Source organism: Ischnura elegans, chromosome 3 (genome assembly GCF_921293095.1).
Source record: "Ischnura elegans chromosome 3, ioIscEleg1.1, whole genome shotgun sequence".
In the NCBI taxonomy this organism is placed as follows: domain Eukaryota; kingdom Metazoa; phylum Arthropoda; class Insecta; order Odonata; family Coenagrionidae; genus Ischnura; species Ischnura elegans.
In genome coordinates, this window is record NC_060248.1 from 71,553,193 (window position 1) to 71,565,865 (window position 12,673).

Sequence of the window (12,673 nt, forward strand, 5' to 3'; positions counted from 1 at the left end):
CTGCTCCCAGTGGGTAGCAGTGGCCTTTTCTCCCACCCAAGTCGATCAGGTTGTCCCCGATTAAAATTCTACCCGCTCCTCCTCCCTCCCCCCAGGCCATCAATCAAACATGTTCCATTCCAAACATTTACAGAGTCATCCTTCGTCAAGTCCTATGACTCGTATGAATACGGTCAGTCGAAGAATGTCTTTCTCGTAACGGAAATTCCCTTTTCAAAGAATTGTCTTTCTTACCCTTCTAACTGCTTGCAGGTTTTTCTTTTCCTTCGTTCGACGGTACCTCTTCTCAGAATGCCGAGATACCTACGAAGTGAATTTTACTTAGCCCTTACCATCAAATAATTTATCTTATTTTATTTCCTGTAATGCATGATTAATTGATGTGAGGAGACGCGACAAGAGCGTTCGAACTTTGGTTTCAAATCTGTCAGCATTAATTGATGGGCAAATATATGTATTTATATATAGTTCCCTACTCATGGGGACCTAGTACTAGACAAGATTCCTTATTTCTTTTTTTATATACGGGCCCCGATTCTTAAAAAAAATAATCTTAATGAAGGCCATCTCATTCGATAATCTAAGATCGTTTTCGTTTTTATTGTCTCCGGTCTTATTATATGAGAAAATCTTGTTTTTTTCCACCATTTTAGGTGCGCACTTTACGTGAGCGGGTTCATTTGCTTTGATGGCAATACTAGACATGACCGGGAGAAGAGTACAAACTCCTCAAATAGGTATTTCTTTTACGGATAAAAGCTTATTTCGTCAAAATAATTTTTATGAATTTTCTGAAAATAGGTATTCAGTTGCGAGAGTACTTTGTATATTTACTTCGATAATTTGTATTTGCTTGAAAAATTTATTTGTGATAATTAGCGATTGAAATGGCTAACATGTTATCTCTTACTTTTATTCCGTTTTTGAAATATTAAAACTATTGAAATGAGACATTACATTATTCAAATCAGGTTTACCTTTGTCATTGATGTGCCATTATTACTGCTGAAATTAGCGCTTATTTTTTTCTTCTTGGAGGAATTATCGTTCGCAAACTGAGTGGTTACTGTATTTCTTTGGTAAACAGCAAGACGAACTAGTATCTGAAAACTTCTGCGTAGCTTCTGCTCTTGACAGTTCTTTGCATTACATGTAGCGATTGATCCAGAAGCTACTTCATTTACTATTGTATGCTCTAAATTTTTCGCTTGCAATATTTGAAATTTATGTTTGTGTATCTATTTCTGTGGAGTGATTGAGGGATAGAGAGTCAAAACATTTCCAAGTATTCAAAATTTTATTTTGTGTCTGGACACCATTCAGAACTAATTACGGTACGGTATTATTGATTATCTATTTGAATGTATCAGCGGTACTGTCCGTACGAAAACATATTGCTATTTTATTCATTTCCATCATAGGTATTTTATTTACCTCCTCCTCATATCGATACCCGTCACTGTTTTTCTCATTTCTTTGTTCTGAGAACAAAAACAATGGTCGACGAACCTCCGCTGGCCTTCGTGTCCCTTGCCTTGGGGCAGGGCTCAGAATTACTTGCTCCTTTTGCATCCCTTTTTCATCCTTCCAATCCCACCTCCTTCGTTTTAAACTCTATCCCTCACCCATGCCTCTTCTTCACACAAGCACACACAAATCATCAGTTCATCCGTCAACCCACTTGAAGAAAGGACCTTTTTTCTGATGACAGCACTGACGCAGTGCTAAGTCACCTGTCCTGTGGAACCTTCCCTCTACCTCCTCCTCGTATTACGCTTCGGAAACGGCTTTAAAAAGGACAGGAGAGAGAGAGCAAGGCAGTGAAAGAAATGGAAGTCAGGAAGGGGTACATCTTTTTTTCCTCGAGTTTCGAAAAACAAAAAACGCCAACGGGCAACAACGCGCAGGAGAGAATGAAAACGAAGGAGTAATGTGGGAAGCTCAGTGACATTTATATTTCCTTTTCCATTGCTCGCAAAGATTTCTTCTTCCCTTCTCGTGTCGCTATTCATTCCCCCTGACCACCTGATTTTTTTTCGTCCCTTATTATTTATTTTTTCTCTTCTCTCCCCACCGTAGTCAGACCTTAGACCATCAATCCCATCGGACCATCCATCTTGCGCTCTTGGCTTCTTTAAAGCCATCAACAAACCATTAATGTTTATTCAACCCTTGACGACGCGGGAGCCATTCGACATATTTGTGTCTTCGCGGCAAACACTGGGAGCTCACTACAGCCACCGTTGCCATTGGTGGCTCGCTTTGAAGGCTCCTAATTAAGGATTCCTTCATTCGTCTCCTTCCACTCCCACCAGGATGCTTCTTCTTCCTTTCTTTCTCTCTCCTTGCCTTTCAAGAGGAAGACTCCTGGAATAGGAACACCCCCTACCGTCTTGACTAGTACGCTTATTGCCTTCACTCTGCGTCTTCCCGGGCAAGGGAGGGTCTCCACTGGCTCCACAGTTAAGAGCAGCCCACAGAAAAAAAAAGAATTAGTGTCTTTACATTATGCTAAGTGCTACCTCACTCTTGAGGCAATACGTCCAGCCGTTTTTGAGAGCCTTTCGACACCGATGTTTACCTGAAGGTGCCAGTAACGATCATGGAATGCTGCCCGGAGAAGAAAATTGGTCCATCAAGACTCGAATGGGGGGTGGCGGACTGAATGAGGGAAGTGACGTCAGGAAATCGTTCAATTCAGAATTTACGGTAATGCCCCATGTCTTTGCATTATTAGGGCTTTCTTTCTGTGTTTAGTTGAGTTATACTATCCTTCTTACAAACATACCTACTTTCTAAGTGACGTGTAAATGAATAAATGCCCGTTCGTAGCACAGTTCAATGTATAGGCTGCCATGTTTTTTTCTTCGTTACTTCTGTCATTTGTGTGGCTAGTAACGAATAGCTTCTACCCGTACTCTATTGAAGAGTTTGATATTTTAAGTTATATCCCTTAATAGATGAGATTCAATTGATATTCGATTTATCGCTACATCAACACATCAACGAAAAAAATAATGAATAAAACGTCCAGTAATTAACCCAGACAAAGCGCTTCACGTAGAAAAGTTTGGTGATGAAAAATGAGAATTGTATTTATTTGGCATTTAAGATGACCAAACTGAAAATTACCATAATCGGTTCACATAAAATTACATTTAATTTTTGGATTCCATTAGTGTTTGTTTCGGTGAATGGAATTCTAACAATCTGTTTCCTATTAACAGATCTCTTCGAGGGTAGACGGGCACTTGAAGTGATTGGACTTCTTATGTCGTTCTATTAAAATACTATAGGCGTTAAACGCTTTAAACTATTTATTAAGTCTTGTTCTCGTGTATTTTCAATTCTGGAATCGGCATTATGAGACCAGAAAATACCAAGAGTTGAAATTTGTATCCAATTGATGGAAAATGGAGTTGCACGAGACTAAATACTGATATTTTTTACTGCAGTGCTGTTTTACTTCTATCACACCGTGCCATTTATTTGATGCTATTTTCCATTTTTCTTTTTTTCTTATCCTCTAATGTAAATTCTTTTAACCTTTATAATACCGTGGAAGTTATGGAATACATACTAAGATTTTGCACGATTTACATTCAGGTTATGGCCCACATCATATTTTTATCCATGCGTACGTGTGAACAAAATGTCTAAAATAATGTCCATCTTCTCACATGTCGATGAAACTCAACCGACCTTTTTCCGGAAATATTATTTAACTCAATATTCATTATTATTTTCACTTTATCAACCTACATCGATCTATTATAGATCAACGTCTCGGTTCCTTTAGCATAAATTCCTACAAGAAAACTGCAATCAAAGCAAGCGGAGGTTTGAGTGGATACGAGATAACTCATCAGTTGGTTATTGGGAAACGCTGTTTATTGGAAAAAAAAGATCAGGCGTTAAACTTTATGGTATATTTTCGGGCTGGTGACAATAAAAAAAACATTCCCTAATCGTATTGAAAACTTGTTGAAGGAGTTTTATGGAACTGCCATTTGTGTCATGTGGAAAGAGAAAAGGACGAGGAAGAAATGATGAAATATGAGGTTGTACACAGGCATAGGGTCTCAGAGGTCAACTCTGAATGTATGTACGCGCACGACGAAGGATCTGAGGAACGGCGAGAAGGCCAAACGAGGTGGAAGTGATGGTGGATGAGTTGGATAATGAGACAAAGCTTGGTTGTAAATCTGAAGGCACTATGTGCGGAATGAAATCTAGGCGGTGTAAGTTCCCCAAGGCAGCCGAAGGATTTTACCATTATAACCAGGGTTTTATTATAGCAACGAAAGTAATTTTAAATTGATAGGAAATAGTTACAGCAGTGAAATTTCTGATGTACACAAGTCAAGAAGCGAATAGCGGTTATCGATATTTCTTCTGACTTTTACTCTGATCTGTGATAGCATTTGTTCTACTGTATTCATATAATTTGCAATTCACTTTGGGATTCCATTCATTTGATACTCCATTAATGGAACTATGTGATAATACAATTGTGAAAGAACATTTTACCTATTTTCCTTGGCAGTTTGTAAATGTTCCCGGTGAATAATTGCGCCAGCAGTAACTAACTCGGTTATTTTATGAGAGTGGATAAATAGACTGCATTGGACTCAATAGGTATAAACTGTGTACCTTAGATGAAATATTAATCAGTATTATCCGATATTGATCATGTATTTTCAAATGTAATTTTAATCCGTTATCTTGCGTCTTATCTGAAAATCCCATAAAGTTATTATTTTAAAGAAATAGCAATGGGGCTGACGTAGATATGGTCAGTTGAAATACTTCAAGGTTTATTTTTAAGTGATGGAATTTTAAGTTCAACTAGTAATTATTTACCCTAATGTAACGTGCCTACCTTTTCCACAGAGTTTTTCCGCTAGCACTCACCTAGAACACTGTATTAATTAACGGGAGGATGCATTTAATAAATGAATTCATCATGCAGCTTAAGGCATAACTTCGGGAACTTTACTTGCTTGGATATTAATGTAAGTACACATGATTGACGTTGTATGATATTTGATAAAACATTGTGGTGACACAATGGCCGTAAACATTTGAACGCCTGCGATGCAATTATTATGACATCCATAAATGTAGTCTATCCCAATGGTTAAATTCCAACCACTAATTCTACTTCAGTGACATTGTTTTTCAATGTAAACAATTTTTTGTATAAGTTTCGTTAGCTACCAAAATGCATTTTTTATTCTCAAATAAAAAAATAACATTATTTTCAACATTTTCGCTTGAGTTCGTAGAGAATCTTCATGTATTTTGTTCATCTGAAAGTGGTGAAGCAATTTCAAATACGAAATTTCTCGCTCTATTCGGAGTTCATTTCATTTTACCGTACTGAGGAGAAGGAGTAAGATTTCCTTGAACGACCATTTCCTGAACGAATCCTTATGGTAATGGTGTTCGGTGATCCCCTGACAGATGCGTCGAAGGCGTTTTGTTGCCGCAGTGTTATCAGTGTTATCCTAACGGATAATTCTGTCCATAACATGCGTGTAGATTTGACAGTGCTTAATGTACTGAATTCAAATCAATTGGAAAAAAAAACATTTTTGCATTTTTTGCAGCTTTTTTTCTTCTTAACTTCATTTGTATAGCTTGATAAATTGAAACTCCGCTTATCCATGGTCTACTTTGTCATAGGGCTATTTTCATAGGCCTTTCTTTCCATTACGTACACTGCCATTACAAGTAAGGAATTCCACTTATGTGAAGCTTTGATTGAACTTCTATACTTCTGTTGCATTTGAAAACCTAAGTCGTCGTCAATGGAAAATATTTGTGTTCAGACGCTGCTAAATCTAATGTACCCTACGGTGGAATCCTCAGTGTGATAGCCGGAAAAGAGAACTTGATATGGAAATGTATTGACTCAAATCAGAGGATAAGAATACAATTCGCAAAGGATATGAAAGAAAGTATGACTTTAGGGATAAATGAATTCTGAGCTCCACACCTGTATCGTCTCTTGCGGGATCTCAAACTATTGTACGATGGTCAAGGTCCTATGAGAGTCAAACCTCGATACGAAAAAAAGTTCGTTTCTCCTTTTTAAATGCGTTTGAGCCATTGTAGGCAGAATTGTTCGGCACCATAATTCTTCGGGTTCGTGAATGAACGGTGTGTTGTGAGGATATGGTCGTTTTTCATGGGATTATTGAGAGGTAAATCACTCCATTCAAACGCCGCATGGATTTTTGGAAGTGTCACGAGATGAATGTTTCACAACGAGCCATGGCTGGAGGGAAGGAAGAATAAAGACCCGGAAATTCGGCTGTCTCCTCGAGACGAGTTAGGAACCGTGTATAAACGATCGCCAATCAGGTCCACATTTATAGCTTTCATGTCTTCGGTCACGGTGGGTATCCGCGGCTGTCTTCGCTCCACTGCGTTATCTCATCAGGCTACCATTCAATAGTTCAGCTCATTCCTCATCTAATAGTTAGCGCAGCCCCTCTCTCATTCATTTGTTTCATAACACATTGTCGAACTTAAAGTTACTAATCTAATACTATATAAAATTCTCGTGTCACGCTTTTTTTTGTTTCCAAACTCCTCCGTAACGGCTGGACCTTTTCCTATGAAATTTGGTGTGTGAGTTCAGTGGGACTGAAAATATGTTGTTAACTGTTTTTAATTCTTCTATAGGGCTCATGAAGCCATGGAATGGGCCCTGAGTCATTTCCATAAGAAATGCTTGTAAAGTTCGTTTTTAGTGACTGCAGACCTTTTTCCTTTTGCATATTTAAATTAGTGATAATAGTCACATTAAGTTGAGACATATGCCATTGGAAAGAAAAATAAATGCAAATTCTTATTCTTGCAATCGAATTTAGTTTTCCACGTGATTTACCGTGAATTTAGAAAAACATCCAAAAAAAGCTGAAATTTCAGCGTTTTTGGCTGACTGCCCTCTTGGCGACCGTTAGAATTGTTTACGTTGATTGACATTTCTTTCTGTCACCATAAATTATGAATGGCATGTTCCAAAAGGAGATGTATTACTACCGAGAATCCCTATTATTCCGACAGGCCAATGGAATACAAGCGGGTTCAATTACCAATTAGATTGACATTCGCAATGACAAGTCTCAAGGCCAAACGATGTCTTTTTGTGGCTTTGAGGCACACCGTGTACTTCATGCGGACAATTATACATGGCATGTTCACGCGCGGGTAAACAATCCAGTTTGTTTATATTGGATAAAGATAGATTTAATAAAAGTATCGTACACTAAATTCAACTCAGTGGCTGATAAGGCTTTTTTAAATAGTCATAATTTGTGGTAGAGATGTAATTTGAAATTCATTGATATCTAGCAGGCCACCCGGTGTTGCTCGGGGAGTATAGTACCCAGAGAAGTGGGTAACTTGAAACTGGGAATTCATGGTCACATGGCAGGATTTTTAGGTAAAAGAGCAAAGCAGGTCTGATGATGGTATACATATATAACTGCAAACAACATTATATGACTGGAAACAATGATTCCTGTATATCGCGCACGGGTTGAACTTATGCATACCCCAAAATAAAGTTTTGCACCAAGAGTATTAATACGTAAAAGTAGAATCCTTTTAGTTATGTTTTACCAGACCGCGTCAAGGGTTATACCTACCCAGCACGATTAGCAACCACAGAAGTTGCATGACGTAACTAGTGGTAATGAAATAAGGACGCAAACGACGCGTCGTACAAAATCAAAAGTAGCACTACGTGATTTGGGAGCATGAGATACACCTACGGGCTAACTTTGGTTGACAAACAGACTTCCTCTTTTATATATATAAAAGATAATAAAAGTACAATGAATAAAAAAATGAATGTTTACTGTTTTGTATTGGTCAACATTGTTCACATCCTATTTCAGTCATATACCAAATCCCCACAAATTACAATAAGTTAGTTATTTTTTAATTTACCACCAAAATATATACTAGAAATAATTTACGTGGCAAAACAACGTTTGCCGGGTCAGCTAGTATATCGTTAGATTTCTTTAATTTAAGTCTTCCAAATTCACCTATGTTTGGATTCATTGTTGATCTCGGTAGCGGCGCGGCGAGATAAAGTCCTTGCCTGCTAAACCAGAAGTCACGGCTTCGAGTTCCGCCTCGGTAGGTTGCCCCCAATCAGGGCATGGATGTTTGTGTGCGTTCGATTGTTAAAAATTATTAACACCCCGATGTTAAGGCCAAATAGCGCTGTTTTCCTATACTAATAATAATTTCATAATAATAATAAATATTTTTCATAGCAAATAAATTATTTTGGTATTAACGCATTTACTGCGTAATTAAGGAAATTGTACATCTCTCCATCTCATCATAACTCTTTTTGCTATAATTTTTATTTCGTTTTTAAATAAGAAACTCTTTCGTTCTTGTAGTTAAATGATTTTTTGAGTTGAAACTACTACTTTTGGGAAGGGAAGGGTTTTGGTGTATCTAACGTTTACTGCTACTGGTGGTCCTTAAATTTCAAGAATCTGAAGGCATACCCGTTTTTTTATGTAGAATGTAGGATAGTGAAGCCGTTGCTAGTGTAGGAATTTTTATGCAACATATAGATAAATATTGCTAGACTTTATTTTCTTTGAATTCATTGCTCTTGGTTACTCTTTTATTAACGAAAAATGTCAGGCATTCAAATATTTTTTAGTTAAGTTCAATAAGTCTGCATTGCATTGTTTCTGGAAAAAACCGGCCATGGAAATGATTTTTTACGTAGATTTTTTTATCCCTTTGAAGAGAGCATTAACTTTTGCCCCGTTTGTACAAGCATCACTGCTTTCTCCAATATCTCTGCCTACCATATTCATACAATCAATTATTGTGGGCATATCAAGACATTTATTCTCTATAGATCGTGCTATTACGCACAATTCTTTTTCGTCAATTTTTTATGCTTTATCCTTACTTCATAAAATGCTTATGGACATATTGTTTATTCTTTTTTCTTTCGGACAGTGAAATCATATGTGTCATGGAAATATATCTATTCTTGCCGCTAACACAAACACTTTATGATCTCTGTTTGGCGATTGTTGATTTAATGCTTTCGATTACTTATTTGCATATGTATCCGCAGCCCTATCTTTCCTGATTTTTTTCTGCAATTTTTATATGCCCTTAAACACACACGAGTAAACCTGCACTGCCATTCAGGATCAGGTTTTCACTCGGCAGTATATTGAGCAGCTGGATTTTTAGGGACAACGACATGCGTTTGGTAAAACTGTTGGTTTTAAACAATCGATTTTCGACCGGTATGTTTTTTTTTATATCCCCGCCGTGCAACCCGTACTCACTTGCCTCGAGTGAGAAATAAATCCGCAGTTAACATATCGCCTCAAAAGTTTACAGGGCATTAATCGTTTTCATTACAAATGCGTGTTCTAGTCGTGATCGAAACCTGACCTGGCTGAAAATCTAAGCAGGGCAGTTACTCATAAATTTTACGATAGCCAAGAAATATGGCTATAAAATCTTGCAGCATGTTTCAATCTTCCTTTCATTTGACTGGAGCATAGGTTTTAGCGGAGCGCATGCGAATGATGTGGGAGTGTTTTGATTGATTCATAAAATTTTAGTGCATCCGATCCTCTTGGATTTAAATGGCTGTTATGGAGAAAATCATATTCGAAGTCGTGGCGAAGTATGAATGAAAACCAGTTACTCTTCACGACGGAATTAATTATCAATATTTTTCACGCCATAAAGCATATATATTTCTCCCCATAAAGAATTAATTGAAGGGAAAATGATAATTTATAATGCGGTAACCTATTTCCACATGTGTGTGAAACCAAGATATTTATTTTTCACTTCTTCACTTTTGTAAATCGTGGAAATGCACTCTCTTCAGTCCAGATGGATTCATAAACATTAACGGCGAGATTCGTGAAAGGTAACATCGCTGTTATCAATATCCTCGTATTTTGAAAAGTATTCCACGATAATTTTGAGTGTCCTTAAGGGTGTTTGATTAGTAAATTTTAGCATTTTTTTTAGGAAAATTTACCAGAAAGAAGTCATGTTCTCAAAATCGTACCTCCAATCAATACACAAATCCTCTCCCATTTTGAACATGATTTTTTCTACGCAATTCATTTAGCATATGTAATGTATGTGTGAGTATGTAATTACTAGAGCGAATACTAGTCTGTTAGACTGAGGCAATCTTCTGAATAGCTGAATATTTCAAAAAGACTATTAATTGTTAATAAGATTTCTAAATTACTTATTAATGATTTTAAACTTAAGCTTGTGCCTATTTTTTGTTTGCTTAGGACTTATCAATATTATTTTGTGAAATATGCCTATTAGATTTTCTTATGTAATAAAGTTTTATAAAGTCTTCAATCACAATTCATGGGCTATATAGGTCACAATGTGCATCGTTGATATAGTGACGAATGGGTGAAAAAAATGCATGATTAATAATGGAACTATAACTTCGGCTACGTCGAGGCGTAGACGTACGTACGTTTGTGGGTAGCTGTGCGCAGATACCCTTTACGTTTAAATGAGAGCATATTTAAAGTACGCAATCTAAAATAAAGAATACTTTATGGATATACTCATCGTTAAGATTTGCAAATACTCATTTTTTCTTCTACTCCGGTTGCACTTCATGAAGAGGTTTTGTGTCTAAGCAGGATTTCTACCAATTCCGGAAGAATATTAGACAAATAAAAGAAATGTCATCACCATCTTTAGTCAACAATCCTAAGATTGGCTTGACGCTGCTCTCCATTCCGCTCTCCTATCCGCTAGCCTTTTCATAGCGACGTATTTCTACTCTTTAACATCCTTTATAGCCTGTCCAATGTAACTCATTCGGGGTCGCCCCTTGCCCTTATCCCCGACCACTTGTCCTTCTATGATTGTTTTCATCAGTCCATCGTGCCTTAGACTATGGCCAACTAAGTTTCCCGTGTTTTCCTTATGATTTTAGAAAACTTCTCTTTTCCCACTCTACTCCCATTTCATTCCCCCAGCTTCGTAGTGTACGCTCCTTTCCCTGGGCCTGCCCCGCATCCTCGTCTGTTCAATCAAACCGACACCCTTTCCTTAGAATCCCAGCCTAAAAGAATACCTATCTCCGCGACAAAACTCCCTGGTGTGCTGCCCCTCAAACACCGAAAAAGATTCTCCACGCTCTCGGATCGCGTAAGATCCGTTCTACCGAAGTCTTCCCTGCCTACTCCGCCCACCCGAGGGAAACCCTTTCCCCCCTCCCTTTTGCAATATCTTCCCTTCATTCCCCCAGTCCGCAAAGGTCCTGTTCCGCCGGCATGGGTGGTCCCTCTCCCCGGCATCACGTACTCCCGGTCCTCCCGCCTACTCGAAGACTGCCATCTTCAGCCTTCGAGCCATCAACTCCACCCGCCGGGCCCCACTTCACTCAGCCCACTGCATACAAGTCTATTCCGTCTCCATCCTCCTCTCGCCCACCACACAGTCTCGGGCACGTCTGCACGCCTTTGCTTCCCCCTCCCCTCTTTCGGGTTGTCCCTCCCGGTCACGGTCCCGGGTTCCATACCCAAGAAAGCCACTGTCTAGGATAATAATCAGAGTGAGCCGTGTTCGAATAAGGGGTGGCCGCACGTTTGGGCGTTCCTGTATGGTATAGAGAGGTAGGTGGCGTTGTACCGTTGCGTGGCGGTAATTCGGGAGACTGATTTAATTAGTGGAAACTCTCTCAATCCCACCCGACTTCGTACTCTCTGCCTGGCATGTTTTTCCCACGTCAGGACCCGTTAAAAATTTTAACTTACTTGAAATTATTCAATTTGGCATTTCCACGCCTTCTATCTGAAACTTTTTGTTTAACAATCTCCCTCTCTTTATCAACAACATGTAGAAACGTTATTTTAAACAAACAATAAACAATCTGAAATATCACTCTAGCAAAACAAACATTGGTATTTTATTAATCAATACGATCAAAACCGGGTTAACGAACGCAACTAAATAAATAAAAATGGAGTTAGAAAGGCAAGTCGCGACGTTAAATCTCTCTCGCTCCATTTCCCTCCGATGCAGTACCTGTCTCATCAGTTCCCATACAAGAGCGTCGTCAATTCTGTGTCTGTGTCTGTCCTCTCTTCTCGTATTTTTAATCAACGCCCACCGTTACTGTTAATAGCCGCGTGTTGTATGCGAGATAATTATTGTACCTCTTTGCTTGACAAGAAATTGATATACCTTGCAAGAAGTGAGGTAAAAGAGTTATGCAATAGGCTTTCTTCCAATTAACATTAAAGTCTTCACATTGCAGACTGTGATCGGATATTTTTGTCCTTCATCCTTCGTTTACCCTCAGCAAACGTATCACCATAATTGAATTTAGATCTAAAGATATGAAGATGCGGCCCGTTTTCACTAACCAGTATAATTTTTGTTTTCTTAAGTTGCGGAATAACGAAAGATATATATGATTAATATGGCAGAATTAATTATTATCATATGCAACTAAAATTTTCTTTACGCTGTCATTAGAAAGGTACCCTCATCATAATGAATCTTCCGCATTTAATTTAAAAATCCTTTTTCAAGCTCAATGATCAAGGAATCTTCGATTGGAATCAATTGGGTTCACACGAATAGGATGAGAATTGTCATG